Source organism: Ranitomeya imitator, chromosome 1 (assembly GCF_032444005.1).
Source record: "Ranitomeya imitator isolate aRanImi1 chromosome 1, aRanImi1.pri, whole genome shotgun sequence".
Taxonomy (NCBI): domain Eukaryota; kingdom Metazoa; phylum Chordata; class Amphibia; order Anura; family Dendrobatidae; genus Ranitomeya; species Ranitomeya imitator.
Genome location: NC_091282.1, coordinates 235401613 through 235418483, shown reverse-complemented (window position 1 = coordinate 235418483; position 16871 = coordinate 235401613). Strand labels below are relative to the sequence as shown.

The window sequence follows — 16871 nt, the reverse complement described above, 5'->3', positions numbered from 1 at the left end:
AAAAAAGTTAATGTGTACCAAGTTAAACCTGAGTAACATCCCCAGCCAAAGTCTAACCATCACCTAAGCATACCCTAAATATGATCAGAGCTTAATGCTATGGAATAAGGATCATGAATGCTGTCATTCCATCAGACTGTTAGGATTCAGATGGGCAGTCCTCTCACAGCTTGTTAAAATCAGATCTACAGTCCATGTGATTGAGAACTATGCCTTTATTCTGAATATCAATGCTGTCATATATATTTTACCAAAGATTATGAAGCCTAACCCAGAATTGTCTTAGTAGGTCAGATGATGATTTGGTAATAAAACCTTGTCATAGAAAAACTACCATCATATTAGGTCCAGAGAATAGGGAACTTCTTAAGGTGAACAGTTTCTTTGTTTTCACTCATTTATTTTCCAAATGACTGTCATTAGGCATAGAGAGTGGAGGCAATGCAGCATGTTTGTTTAGTTTTTTCTTATTTTTTCATACTTTCTTATAGGGCTAGCTCTCCTCTCTTACTATAGTAATCTAGTGAATACATCCCTTTCATATCTCCTAATGCATTCATCATTACATAAGGGCATACGTAGATTAATAGATTTGCAGGCATCTCACAACTCCTTCTCATTCAACATTCCTTTTTAAAACAAACAAGAAGTTTAAACTTCCAGCCTTTCTGAAATCTAAGGTCCTTGTACTATTTCAGCAGTTTCTTATGGGAGGCAAATCGGTCCTTACCTGTGCTGTGAAGAGGCAGTTAAATGACTCTTCCTCTCCTACATCCAGACACTTGTGCAGTATAAGGACAAGTAACAGTTAGTGGTACTCACCTCCTGCAAGCTTCCCTTTCCCTTCTTTAAAAAGAGTTTTTAATGTCTGCTCTTTTCTTCAGTATACACAATGGGGGGTTTAATTGAAGGAGTCTCCCACCCCTTCTCTCTCTCCCTCCCCTCTTATTTACTCTCCACCCTTCTTACGCTAAAAGGAGAAGATGGGAAAGCACTATAAATACGTAGGAAGCCAAGGGCTGAGGCACGAGCTCAGAGAGGATAGCGAGGAGGAATTTATTGCCTAATGTACCTCCTTTCCCATATCATCATTGAAACGAATTAACACTGACATCCAACCAGACTTTTACGGGTGTGGAATTCAACCGAAAAGTCCTCATTAACAGAAAGCCAGCAGATGAGACAGATCAGGCATCTGTTACATAGCTAAATTCCCCAAACTTCAGAAAGCAGGACTATGTATCTTCAATTAGCCACCTATTACGAATAAACCCAAAGGCATTATTCCTCATTTCTTCTAGACTGGTATGTGGTTTACCTGTTGACAATCTTCTAGGTTTCCTCTTACTGCTAATGACTCTGGGAAGGATCTGTTGAAATACTCATTAAACAAAGAAGGCTTTTCTTGGAAATGAAATAACTGAAATGAATAGAGTCAGTGAGTCCTCTTGAGCATAATATCAGAGCCAGGTACGTATCGCAGTCCTGCACAGACTGTATGTCAGTACACATCATATGATATATATTCTGCAGGGTATCTCTCCTTTTTAGCCCCTCTGTCTGTCCCACATTCTGCAGAGTATCTCTCCTTTCAGCCCCTTTGTACACAGCTAAATATATATGGGTAAGTATTCTGTGTACAGTATTCAGTGTTATCCTCTTTGTATGAGGGAGAAGGCATATAGGGATTTGTCAATATTGCTGTTGCAGTACTTGTATACTGCTGCTACAATCTAAATACAAAAGTCCTTTTCAGGGCTACATACTGTCCATTCTCTAGTAAAACTGCTATTACCTATATTCAGTGTAGGGATAGTTGGTGGAGGAAGGATAATTTTGGATTAGAGGCATCTAAACAGGGTTTAATGCCTTACAGTCCTGCTGCAGCCTAAAAACAAAAGTCCTTTTCAGGGCTATTTTGTTTTCCCTATTAATATTGGAAAGTTTGCAGGCATATATTATATACCGAACTGAAAATGTAAAACATGCGCTGAGGGATGGGGAAATGGACGTACTACTGATGGTGCACACAGAGATTGAGGCTCAGTGAAACTGTGGCTGCTGCAGTAGCACAACACGCATGTGCATCCACAAGACCTAACCTCCTGTCCCACTTTGCAGGTGGTCACAGGACACTACTCTTGAAGCCAGAACAGTGCAAACAGATGGTTGGTTAGATGGCAGAACATGCTTCCTGTATGTTTCACAGCCCCACTTTGTCTTTCATACGGTTCAGTCTCACAAGCCAAGAGTCTGAACCACATAATCCTCACCCAGATCTTCCTTCCTCCCACCATGGCTAGTCCCAGGAGTCAAGTGATCCCACACTCCGACACACCAAGGAGCTCTTAACATTTCCATTTATTGATTCTGACCTGCATGGATCAAGAGGGACATAAGGAGATCGTCTGTAGTGATGCCCAAATATTTGAGCAGCCACGGCCAGTATCAGACGACAGTGGGGAATAGAAATTAGTGTCTAAAGAGGCAGATTATGATGAGACACAGTTGACAACAAGTGATATTGTTAAGTCAACAAGTCAGGAGGAGGACCAGAGTATGAAGTGGAAGACGAGGTAGTGGTAGATGAAGTCACTTACCCAACATAGGAAGGTGTCATGCAGAGCGAAGACTGCAGCGCAGAGGGGGAGGTATACTCAGTACCTCATCAGGCAGGAAGAGGCAGTGGAGTGGCCAGAGGGAGAAGGTGGGCACTGTTCCCGAGAACCTCACACATGGCAATTCCCAGGCCAAGGATTATGTCTTCTCCAATCTGGCGCTTTTTTTAAAAAGAAAGTGCGGACAATAAAAGTATGGTAATTTGCAAAATATGCCCTACTAATATCAGCAGAGGCCTGACTACTCACAGTCCAACCACTACCAGCATGCTCAGCCACATCATCAAAGCACCCAACTAGGTAGGCCGAATGCCTGGATCCTCAATCAGTTTCTGTGAGTGATATTACAGCCTCTTCCCCTGTGCTACATGCTTGCCAATTTTCTGTCCAGGATTCAGGCATGGATGCTTCCCACCCTACACATATCGTTGAATATTCGCAAGCATCATCAGCAATTGCGTCCATTCTTTGTCCCAGCACAGCATTCAGCTGTCCCAACTCCAGGCCTTGGAATGCAAATGAAAATGTCCAGTCACCCAACTACAGACCCACACACTAAACAGGCCCATTTCCAGACTGCTTGCCGCTTAGGCTTGTGAACGCTGAGGCTTTCATCAACTTCATGGAGGATGCCATCTCTCAGTACTTGGTCCCCAACCGCCACTATTTTTCCCCAGAGTGCCATCCCAGTCTTACACCAGCATGTGTACCATAACATCACTCGTGCCCTGACCAATGCAGCTACTGGGAAGGTCCACTTAACGACTGACACATGGAAAAGTGATTGTGGCCAGGGACACTACATTTCCCTGATAGCACAGTGGGTGAACCTTGTGGAGGACGGGACTGAAACGAACCTTGGAACAGCACACATGCTGCCAACACCAAGGATTGTGGGCTCTAGTTCCACCAGGGTTTAATCCACCTCCTACACCACTTCCTGCACCCCTCCTCCTTCTCATCCTCCATCTCCAAATTGCCCATATCAGTCACAAGCTGTATCCACTGCAGCACTGCCCAGGTGAAGTGGTAACAGGTTTTGCTGAAACTAATTTGTTTAGGTGACAAACAGCACACCACCGCAGAGTTGTTTAAATTTATACTGTATTTATGTACTGCTGGTGGTTTTGGTGATGTATGTACAGTACAGACCAAAAGTTTGGACACACCTTTTCATTTAAAGATTTTTCTGTATTTTCATGACTATGACAATTGTACATTCACACTGAAGGCATCAAAACTATGAATTAACACATGTGGAATTATATACTTAACAAAAAAGTGTGAAACAACTGAAAGTATGTCTTATATTCTACGTTCTTCAAAGTAGCCACCTTTTGCTTTGATGACTGCTTTGCACACTCTTGGCATTCTCTTGATGAGCTTCAAGAGGTAGTCACTGGGAATGGTCTTCCAACAATCTTGAAGGAGTTCCCAGAGATGCTTAGCACTTGTTGGCCCTTTTGCCTTCACTCTGCGGTCTAGCTCACCCCAAACATCTCGATTGGGTTCAGGTCTGGTGACAGTGGAAGCCAGGTCATCTGGCGTAGCACTCCATCACTCTCCTTCTTGGTCAAATAGCCCTTACCCAACCTGGTGGTGTGTTTGGGGTCATTAAGAAAAACCGTATGCACTGCCAGGGGTGGTGCCAAAGTAGGGTCCAAAACCAAGTAGTGAGAGATAAACTAAGGCACTCAACTTATATGTGATTTTGCAATTTATTGTAGTCATCAAATAAACGTTTCTGCCTCAACACATGGCCTTCTTCAGTAACAATAACTCCATAGATAGAAGAGCATTTTCATGAACGCAATAAAGTGTGGGCGGCACAATAGCAGTAACTGCTTATAACGAGGTATAATGTCCACGTTGGTGTGTCCAATATAAATGGGAAGCCCTAGTAGATGTGCCGGCATGTATGGCAGTGACGCGGCATCCACCACTTGTCGAGCGGTTACTGCTATTGTGCCACTGACACTTTATTGCGTTCATGAAAACGCTCTTCTGTCTTTGAAGTTATTGTAACTGAAGAAGGCCGTGTGTTGAGGCCGAAACGTTTATTTGCTGACTACAATAAATTGCCTTAGTTTATCTCTCACTGTTTGGGGTCATTGTTCTGTTAAAAAATAAATGATGGTCAAACTAAACGCAAACCGGATGGAATAGCATGCCGCTGCAAGCTGCTGTGGTAGCCATGCTGGTTCAGTATGCCTTCAATTTTGAATAAATCCCCAACACTGTCTCCAGCAAAGCAACCCCACATCATCACACCTCCTCCTCCATGCTTCACGGTGGGAACCAAGCATGTAGAGTCCATCCGTTAATCTTTTCTGCGTCGCACAAAGACACGGTGGTTGGAACCAAAGATTTCACATTTGGACTCATCAGACCAAAGCACAGATTTCCACTGGTCTAATGTCCATTCCTTGTGTTCTTTAGCCCAAACAAGTCTCTTCTGCTTGTTGCCTGTCCTTAGCAGTGGTTTCCTAGCAGCTATTTTACCATGAAGGCCTGCTGCACAAAGTCTCCTCTTAACAGTTGTAGAGATGTGTCTGCTGCTAGAACTCTGACCTGGTCTCTAATCAGAGCTGCTGTTAACCTGCGATTTCTGAGGCTGGTGACTCGGATAAACTTATCCTCAGAAACAGGTGACTCTTGGTCTTCCTTTCCTGGGGCGGTCCTCATGTGAGCCAGTTTCTTTGTTGCACTTGATGGTTTTTGCCACTGCACTTAGGGACACTTTCAAAGTTTTCCCAATTTTTAGGACTGACTGACCTTCATTTCTTAAAGTAATGATGGCCATTCGTTTTTTTTTTTTACTTAGCTGCTTTTTTCTTGCCATAATACAAATCCTAACAGTCTATTCAGTAGGACTATCAGCTGTGTATCCACCAGACTTCTGCACAACACAACTGATGGTCCCAACCCCATTTATAAGGCAAGAAATCCCACTTATTAAACCTGACAGGGCACACCTGTGAAGTGAAAACCATTCCCGGTGACTGCCTCTTGAAGCTCATCAAGAGAATGCCAAGAGTGTAAAAAAGCAGTCATCAAAGCAAAAGGTGGCTACTTTGAAGAACCTAGAATATAAGGCATAATTTCAGTTTCTATACACTTTTTTTGTTAAGTATACAATTCCACATGTGTTACTTCTTAGTTTTGATGCCTTCAGTGTGAATGTACAATTTTCATAGTCATGAAAATACAGAAAAATCTTTAAATGAGAAGGTGTGTCCAAACTTTTGGTCTGTACTGTGCATACATCACCAAAACCACCAGCAGTACATAAATACAGTATAAATTTAAACAACTCTGCGGTGGTGTGCTGTTTGTCACCTAAACAAATTAGTTTCAGCAAAACCTGTTGCCATTACCTGATGTATTCCTGTGCTGTTATTGTTTCTGACCCTGTACACATGTGACAATCCATAACTTTTGAGACTAATACATTGCTATATTAATAAGTCTTGTGCTGTCTGACAAGTGAAGGGTTACTAGTACATTTACTTTTATGTTATGGGCATTAAGGAAGTTGTGCAGGTTCGTGCTGAGAGTCTGCAGCCACTCTGTGTGACTGAAGACTTCTGAATCCTCACAGCATGTGCACTGCACACTGTCAGGTTTCTCCTGTGCGAGTGGTTTGAATTTTCATACATTCAATCAAGTGCCTACTAGATGTGTGGCCTACTAGATGTGTGCTGCCTTGCACAAGTCAAATTTTGAGTGATGCTGTGCATGTCTAGTTGCAATGTAGCTGCAAGTATACAAATCGCATACTTGCATTCACATGGACACACACACTCTTGCTGCCGGCATGGGGGAATCCTGACAAGGTGCACAGTCCCCTCGCAGCTCCAGCCGAACACCTCCGAAGGGGGACAGAAGCAGGAAAAGGGTGAAACTTGGACAAAAGAGCGCCGAAAGGAAACTCTGACACCAGAATGGGGTTTAGGCCAATAAGAGGGCGCCCTCTGCTGGTTGTCCTCATATGAACTCGAGCCAAGGAGCTTTCTAGGAAAGTTCCCACGATCTAGGAACAGCCAGCAGAGGGCGCCTCACCGCAAATGAAGGTAAATATAGGTCAATGACCTACTTTACCTACATTCTCCGGGGTTTTTGCAGACATGAGCAACGTTGCATTAGCAAAGCTCGTGGCTGCAAAATATTTTAACCCCTTCAGATGGATTTACATCGTTGGACTTTACAGATCTGCGGAAGGTAAGGATATTGTTGGTTTATTATTTTTTTTTGTTACAGAACGAGGGTCTTCAGTGATTGGATTGGGCGTTCAATAAAATATTACAACAACCTTTTTTTTATTACATTAAAATAATTTTTAATAATGTGTTTGTGTATTTTTTAACCCTTTACTAGTATTGGATTAATAATGGATAGGTGTCATAATTGACGCCTCTCCATTATTAATTTGGCTTAATGTCACCTTACAATAGCAAGGTGGCATTAACCCTTCATTACCCCATATCCCACCGCTACACGGGAATGGGAAGAGAGTGGCCAAGTGCCAGAATAGGCGCATCTTCCAGATGTGCCTTTTCTGGGGTGGCTGGGGGCAGATGTTTTTAGCCAGGGGGGGGGGGCAATAACCGTGGACCCTCTCCAGGCTATTAATATCTGCCCTCAGTCACTGGCTTTACTACTCTGGCGGAGAAAATTGTGCGGGAGCCCACGCCAATTTTTTCCGCCATTTAACCCCTTAATTTACTAGGTAGAACGGCCAAATTTTGCATAGACACACTACTGACATTAGTAGTGTGGAATCTGCAAAAAAAATGGTGATATGAGATGGTTTACTGTATGTAAACCATGTCTCATATCATGTCAGGTTTAGGAAGGAGAAAGCAAAAGCCGGTAATTGAATTACCGGCTTTAAAGCTGTCTAGCGCTGGAAGAAATATTAATATATATATATATATATATATATATATATATGTGTCTCACTGACATATATATATATATACAAATTCTATGTGTACACATTTAGTCTACCTATTATACTGTAAGCTGTCAGTGTGATTTTACTGAACACCGCAATGAATTACCGGCTTTTCTCGCTAACACCGCTGCGTATTTCTCGCAAGTCACACTGCTGGTCCGTGTGTGATCCGTATTTTTGGGGCTTCCATAGACTTTCATTGACGTTTTATTTGCGCAATACGGTGACAAACGCAGCATGCTGCGATTTTCTACGGCCGTAGAAAGCCGTATAATACTGATCAGTTTAATACGGCAGATAGGAGCAGGGGCATAGAGAATAATTGTGCTGTATGTTTTGCGAGTTTTACGGACGTAGTTTCTGCGCTCTTACGTCCGTAAAACTTGCAAGTGTGAAGGCGGCCTAAGTGTTACCTGGTCTGTCAGTACACACACACCTTTTCTGAATGGCCACAGAGGTCATAGAGACTTCTCCAAAGCGACTTGCAGCTGTAATTGCCACAAATGGAGGATCTACAAAGTACTGACTTTAGGGGGTGAATAGCTATGCACACTGAAGTTTTCATTTGTTTTGTCTTGTTTGGTGATTGTTGCACACAAAAAAACAACTAAAATGTTCACAGTTGTAGGCAGTTGTGAGTTTCCATGTTGTGACAGTGCAAAACTCAAAAAATGCCAAGGGGTACTGGAGGTGAATACTTTTCCAAGCCACTGTAACCAGTGCCTTGAAAAAGTATTTATAGCCCATGAACTTTTCCACAATTTGTCATGTTACACCCACAAACTTAAATGTATTTTATTAGAACTTTATATCATATACAACACAAATTATCAAGTATTTGTGAAGTGTAAAGGCAACAATACATAATTTTCCAAAAATTAAAAAAAAACAAAACTGAAAATTATATTTAGCCCCCTTTAATCTTATACCCCCAAATAAAACCCGACTAACAAATTACCTCATATAATTTGTGAAATGAATCCCCCCGTGTGCAATTTATTCTTAGTATAACAACAGCTGTTCTATGAAGACCTCAGAGGTTTGTTTGAGAACATTATAGATCAGATTAAGTTATAAAAAAATAGCCCAAGCTCTGAACATCTCACGGAGCAGTGTTCAGTTCACAAAAGAAATAGTCAATTAATCTATATACATAATTGTCTAAGGGTCACTTCCGTCTGTCTGTTCCTCTGTCACGGTTATTCATTCGCTGATTGGTCTCGGCAGCTGCCTGTCATGGCTGCCGCGACCAATCAGCAACGGCCACAGTCCGATTAGTCCCTCCCCTACTCCCCTGCAGTCAGTGCCCCGCGCCCGCTCCATAATCCCCTCCACTCACCTGTGTGTCCCCAACTATTTACTATTGATGCTGCCTATGCAGCATCAATAGTAAAAATATGTAATGTTAAAAATAATAAAAAAAAAAAAACCTGCTATACTCACCGTCCGCCGCCTTTCCCGCTCCTCGCCACGCTCCCGGGACCGCTCCATTGCAAGCGGCAGCTTCCGGTCCCAAGGCTGGTGTTCCATAAGGACCTGCCGTGACGTCACGGTCATGTGACCGCGACGTCATCATAGGTCCTGCTCACACCAGCCCTGGGACCGGAAGCTGTCACTTGCATTGGAGCGGTCCCGGGAGCGTGGCGAGGAGCGGCAAAGGCAGCGGACGGTGAGTATAGCAGGACTTCCAACGGGCCTTCGGAAGGTGAGGATATGTTTATTTATTTTTTTAAGTCTCTATACTACGTGGCTCTGTGGTGGGCAATATACTACGTGGCTGGGCAATATACTACGTGGCTCTGTGCTGTATGCTATGTGGCTGGACAATATACTCCGTCGCTTGACAATATACTACGTGGCTGGGCAATATACTACGTGGCTGGGCAATATACTACATGACTGGGCAATATACCGTACTACGTGGCTCTGCTATATACTATGTGGCTGGGCAATATAATACATCACTGGGCAATATACTACGTGGCTGGGCAATATACTACGTGACTGGGCAACATACTACGTGACTGGGCAATATACTACGTGGCTGGGCAATATACTATGTGGCTGGGCAATATACTACGTGGCTGGGCAATATACTACGTGACTGGGCAATATACTACATGACTGGGTAATATACTACGTGACTGGGCAATATACTACGTGACTGGGCAATATACTACGTGGCTGGGCAATATACTACGTGGCTGGGCAATATACTACGTGGCTGGGCAATATACTATGTGGCTGGGCAATATACTACGTGGCTGGGCAATATACTACGTGGCTGGGCAATATACTACGTGACTGGGCAACATACTACGTGACTGGGCAATATACTACGTGGCTGGGCAATATACTATGTGGCTGGGCAATATACTACGTGGCTGGGCAATATACTACGTGACTGGGCAATATACTACGTGACTGGGTAATATACTACGTGACTGGGCAATATACTACGTGGCTGGGCAATATACTATGTGGCTGGGCAATATACTACGTGGCTGGGCAATATACTACGTGACTGGGCAATATACTACGTGACTGGGTAATATACTACGTGACTGGGCAATATACTACGTGGCTGGGCAATATACTATGTGGCTGGGCAATATACTACGTGGCTGGGCAATATACTACGTGGCTGGGCAATAAACTGCGTGACTGGGCAATATACTACGTGACTGGGCAATATACTACGTGACTGGGCAATATACTACGTGACTGGGCAATATACTACGTGACTGGGCAATATACTACGTCGCTGGGCAATATACTACGTGACAAGGCAATATACTACGTCGCTGGCCAATATACTACGTCGCTGGGCAATATACTACGTGGACAGTTTCTAGAATACCCGATGCGTTAGAATCGGGCCACCATCTAGTTAAATATATGAATCTAGAACAAATTGTTTACTATGTACTACCTCCGATTGATATGAAAGCTAACAAAACATAAAAAAGAGCCAGAAGGACAATGGGAACTTGCCTACAATTGCTGACAAAATAACAATTAGAAGTAATGCAAAAGAAAAAAAAATAATTGTATTGAAACAAAATTCTCTTTATTTTAATTTCTTTAACCCCTTTCTGACCTCGGACGAGATAGTACGTCCGAGGTCAGATCCCCTGCTTTGATGCAGGGCTCCGCGGTGAGCCAGCATCAAAGCCGGGACATGTCAGCTGTTTTGAACAGCTGACATGTGCCCGTAATAGGCGCGGGCAGAATCGCAATCTGCCCGCACCTATTAACTAGTTAAATGCCGCTGTCAAACGCAGACAGCGGCATTTAACTACCGCTTCCGGCCGGGCGGCCGGAAATGACGTCATCGCCGACCCCCGTCACATGATCGGAGGTCGGCGATGCGTCAGGATGGTAACCATAGAGGTCCTAGAGACTTCTATGGTTACTGATCACCGGTGGCTGTGAGCGCCACCCTGTGGTCGGCGCTCACAGCACACCTCCATTTCTGCTACATAGCAGCGATCAGCAGATCGCTGCTATGTAGCAGAGGCGATCGTGTTGTGCCTGCTTCTAGCCTCCCATGGAGGCTATTGAAGCATGGCAAAAGTAAAAAAAAAAAAGTAAAAAAAAATGTGAAAAAAATAAAAAAAATATAAAAGTTTAAATCACCCCCCTTTCGCCCCAATCAAAATAAATCAATAAAAAAAAAATCAAATCTACGCATATTTGGTATCGCCGCGCTCAGAATCGCCCGAGCTATCAATTAAAAAAAAGCATTAACCTGATTCGAAAAAAATTCGAAACGACAGAATTACGTTTTTTAGGTCGCCGCGACATTGCATTAAAATGCAATAACGGGCGATCAAAAGAACGTATCTGCACCAAAATGCTATCATTAAAAACGTCATCTCGGCACGCAAAAAATAAGCCCTCAACCGACCCCAGATCACGAAAAATGGAGACGCTACGAGTATCGGAAAATGGCGCAATTTTTTTTTTTTAGCAAAGTTTGGAATTTTTTTTTACCACTTAGATAAAAAATAACCTAGTCATGTTAGATGTCTATGAACTCGTACTGACCTGGAGAAGCATAATGACAGGTCAGTTTTAGCATTTAGTGAACCTAGCAAAAAAGCCAAACAAAAAACAAGTGTGGGATTGCACTTTTTTTGCAATTTCACCGCACTTGGAATTTTTTTCCCGTCTTCTAGTACACGACATGCTAAAACCAATGATGTTGTTCAAAAGTACAACTCGTCCCGTAAAAAATAAGCCCTCACATGGCCAAATTGACGGAAAAATAAAAAAGTTATGGCTCTGGGAAGGAGGGGAGTGAAAAACGAACACGGAAAAACGAAAAATCCCAAGGTCATGAAGGGGTTAAGCAACAAACTAAAAAAGAGTCCTTTCAAAATCAGCAAATATGGCCGGCGTCACACTCGGCGTAAGACAATACGGTCCGTATTTTACGGCCGTAATACGCAGAAAAGTCCCCAAAATAGTGGTCCGTATCTCCTCCGTAGGCAGGGTGTGTCAGCGTATTTTGCGCATGGCATCCTCCGTATGTAATCCGTATGGCATCCGTACTGCGAGATTTTCTCGCAGGCTTGCAAAACCGACATACGGACATACAATGGATCCATGTGCTCCCAAAAACATAAAAACATATGTACTATATATATATATGGGGCAGCACGGTGGCTCAGTGGATAGCACTGCAGCCTTGCAGCGCTGGGGTCCTGGGTTCGAATCCCACCCAGGACAACATCTGCAAAGAGTTTGTATGTTCTCTACGTGTTTGCGTGGGTTTCCTCCGGGTACTCCGGTTTCCTCCCACATTCCAAAGACATACTGATAGGGAATCTAGATTGTGAGCCCCATCGGGGACAGTGATGATAATGTGTGCAAAACTGTAAAGCGCTGCGGAATATGTTAGCGCTATATAAAAATAAAGACCCCGAGAGCGTCATAGGCTATGTTGTGAGGCGAAATTTTAATCCCGCGCGTTCCAATTCACCAAACAATTTTGCCCCTATCTACATAATGGGGAAAAAGTGAAAGGAAAAGTGTTGGAGGCGTCGCAGCTACAGCCACAAAATTTTGCACAGTCACACGTCTGGACACCGCGAGCGTCATATGCTATGTTGTGAGGTGAAATTTTAACCCCGCGCTTTCCAATTCACCAAACAATTTTGCCCCTATCTACATAATGGGGAAAAAGTGAAAGGAAAAGTGTTGGAGGCAAATTGACAGCTGCCAGATGTGAACAAGGGGGACTTTAAGAGTGAGAGCGATGGCGCCAAAGAGTATATACCGTACAGATGCTAAGGTGGGGCCCCGACATGGGATACTCACCACACACGGGGATATGAACACACACACAAAAGGCGCCACTAAGTACCATGTGCTTGAACACATACACCAACCTCGCCACATAAAAGTCGAAACGCAAAAGTCGCCGCTCAAAACTCGCCACGTGCAAAACTCCCCACATGCAAAACTAGGCTCATGCGAAACTCGCCACACATGCAAAACTTGCACACGCGGAAAAATTGCCACATGCACAAAAGTTGCAACACATGCAAAAGTTGCCTCACACAAAACTTGCACATACTCAAAATGCACCACACATAAAACTCGCCACGCGCAAAACTTGATGCACACAACTTGCTACACTAACCTATCACATGCAACTGGACAAACAAAAAGTTGCTACACGCATGTTACCACACAAAACTCATCTCACAAAAGTCGCTACATGCATGTCGCCACATGCAACTCAACACACACAACTTGACTCAGGAAACTTGCCCTAAAACACACACAAGTCTGGTATTATCCTTCAAAAATAAAAATCTGATTAATAAGCAGACAAACTACAAGAGCAACAAATGTACCATATAGGAAATACGGCAGCTGTCAGTCACATGACCTGTCTATTATGTGTATGTGTGAGCTAATATATACTGCCAGGGGGGAGGGCTTACTGTTGGCTGGGGATTTATCAGGCTGCCAATTTAGCTTACAAATACTGAGGTAAAAATACTGACCAAATAACGTGTGAACGCGGTCTAATACTGGAGGAGATGACACACAGATATATACTATATACAGGAGGAGATGACACACAGGTATATACTATATACAGGAGAGATGACACACAGGTATATACTATATACAGGAGGAGATGACACAGGTATATACTATATACAGGAGGAGATGACACACAGGTATATACTATATACAGGAGCAGATGACACACAGGTATATACTATATACAGGAGCAGATGACACAGGTATATACTATATACAGGAGCAGATGACTTACAGGTATATACTATATACAGGAGGAGATGACACACGTATATACTATAAACAGGAGGAGATGACACACAGGTATATAAAATATACAGGAGGAGATGACACACAGGTATATACTATATACAGGAGGAGATGACACACACATATATACTATATACAGGGGAGATGACACACAGGTATATACTATATACAGGAGGAGATGACATACAAGTATATATCATATACAGGAGGACATGACACACAGGTATATACTATATACAGGAGGAGATAACGTACAGGTATATACTATATACAGGAGGAGATGACAACCTGGTATATACTATATACAGGGGAGATGACATACAGGTACATACTATATACAGGGGCGATGACACACAGGTATATACTATATACTGGAGGAGATGACACACAGGTATATGCTATAAACATGAGCAGATGATACATAGGTATATACTATATACAGGAGGAGATGACTTACAGGTACATACTATATACAGGAGGAGATGACACACGTATATACTATATACAGGAGGAGATGACTTACAGGTACATACTATATACAGGAGGAGATGACACACGTATATACTATATACAGGAGGAGATGACATACAGGTATATACTATATAAAAGAGGAGATGACACATAGGTGTATAGAGGAGGAGATGACATACAGCAGGTATATACTATATGCAGGGGAGATGACATACAGGTATATACTATATACAGGAGATGACATACAGGTATATAGTATATACAGAAGAGATGACATACAGGTATATAATATATACGGGAGATGACACATGGGTATATACAATATACAGGAGGAGATGACATACAGCAGGTATATACTATTTACAGGGGAGATGACATACAGGTATATATTATATACAAGAGAAGACATACAGGTGTATACTATATATAAGGGAGATGACAAACATGTATATACTGAGGTGAAAATGAGGGGTGTGAGGTGAAAATGAAAAGGTGTGAGCGCAAAATGAGAGGAGTGAGGGAAAATAGTGGAGTGATTGGAAAATGACAGATGTGAGGTCGAAATGACAAGTGTTAGGGGGGAATGAGAGGAGTGAGGGGGAAAATAAGAGGAGTGAGGGGGAAAATGAGAGGTGTAAGGGAGAAAATGAGAGGCATGATGGGAAAATAAGAGACATGTGGTGCTATAACTAACCACAGATATTTACTATGCCCAGGCAACGCCGGGGTCTTCAGCTAGTATATATATATATATATATATATATATTAATATTTCATCCAGCGCGAGATAGCTTAAAAGCCGGTAATTCAATCCTTCCTAAACCCGACATGATATGAGACATGGTTTACACACAGTAAACCATGTCATATCCCCATTTTTTTTGCATAGTCCACACTACTAATGTTAGTAGTGTGTATGTGCAAAATTTGGGCTGTCTAGCTATTAACTTAAAGGGTTAAATGGCGGTAAAAATTGGCATGGGACCCCCGCGCAATTTTCTCCGCCAGAGTGGTAAAGCCAGTGACTGAGGGCAGATATTAATAGCCTGGAGAGGGTCCATGGTTATTGCCCCCCCTGGCTAAAAACATCTGCCCCCAGCCACCCCAGAAAAGGCACATCTGGAAGATGCGCCTATTCTGGCACTTGGCCACTCTCTTCCCATTCCCGTGTAGCGGTGGGATATGGGGTAATGAAGGGTTAATGTCACCTTGCTATTGTAAGGTGACATTAAGCCAGATTAATAATGGAGAGGCGTCAATTATGACACCTATCCATTATTAATCCAATAGCATGAAATGGTTAAAAAAACACACACACATTATTACAAAGTATTTTAATGAAATAAACACACAGGTTGTTGTAATATTTTATTCCACTCTCAATCCACCTGAAGACCCTCGACCTGTAACAAATTAAAAATAATAAACCAACAATATCTCATACCTTCCATCGATTTGTCCCACGATGTAAATCCATCTGAAGGGGTTAAATTATTTTACAGGCAGGAGCTCTGCTATAATGCAGCTGTGCTCATGCCTGTAAAAACCCAGCGAATGAATGGAAAGTAGGTCAAAGACCTGTAGTTACCTTCATTCGCGGTGATCCGCCCTCTGCTGGATGTCCTCATATGACCTCGAGCCTGGGAAAATATTCAGAAAAGTTCCCAGGCTCGAGGTCATATATATATATATATATATATATGTCTCAATGACTTATATATATATATATATATACACCTATTCTATGTGTATGGATCGCCCCCAGACACAGGGCCACGCGTTTCGGTATCGGGCCTCTCTGGTTCGGTTCTGAGGCTGTCACGGTGGCTAGACCCGGTCCGTGACCCTGCTAAGGGGCGTCCAATAAAGGCAGTGCAGTCTGTCAGAGGTTCGTGACGCCACCTGTGGTGTTCGGTCAGGGTGACCGACGCTGCTATTGGGTCCGCTGGGGTGATGGAATGGCAGCTGGATGGTATACCTTCCCACAGGTGAAGTATGTCCCCAGGGCTTCCCAGTGGTGTAGGTGGCGATGGTGTAGGTGCAGGCAATAACGAGGACACAAGGTTGCAGTCTCTTTACCTCTTTACTGAAGACTTCAGGATCCTCAATCCAGAGCATGTTTAACAGGGCTATCAGAGACAGGCCGGTCTGATGGGCACTTCCAGAGTTTCCCTCGCAGATGGAAATCGTTGCCAACCACTAGCGCCTGTGTGTTGTAGTCCTACCCTGCTGAGCATTCAGTATAGTCCTCACAACTGCTGTTCTCGTTCATTCGTTCTCTACAGCTCTCTCTCTCTTTAGTTCCAGATGTTACTAGTTTCTCGTTCCCTAGGAATGTTTTGGCTAGGACGCACCCGTATGACGGGAAGGCTTAGAGGTCTTCCGGGACCCTGGAGACGCCCCTCTCCCAATGTTGCCCCCTATGTCTTCTTAGGAAATTTAACGTAGACAGCCAACCTATAATTAACTGTCCTGCGGAGTTTGAAGTAAGGCCTGCAGTCAGTTACTCCCGC

At 43.2% G+C, this 16871-nt stretch overlaps 1 protein-coding gene across 6 annotated transcripts in view; it reads right to left on the bottom strand.

The window, feature by feature from the left end:
• NOS1 (nitric oxide synthase 1) overlaps positions 1–16871 on the bottom strand; it is a 419319-nt gene that overhangs the window by 231284 nt on the left and 171164 nt on the right. For 2 of the 6 annotated variants that reach the window (XM_069754671.1, XM_069754650.1), the window contains exon 1: positions 823–894. The exons of 2 other annotated variants lie outside the window; for them this stretch is intronic. The gene's annotated coding sequence lies outside the window, so the exon portion shown is untranslated. Of the gene's footprint in view, positions 1–730; positions 895–16871 lie in introns of those variants that run through there. 2 more of the 6 variants (XM_069754677.1, XM_069754644.1) reach the window with 1 other exon arrangement.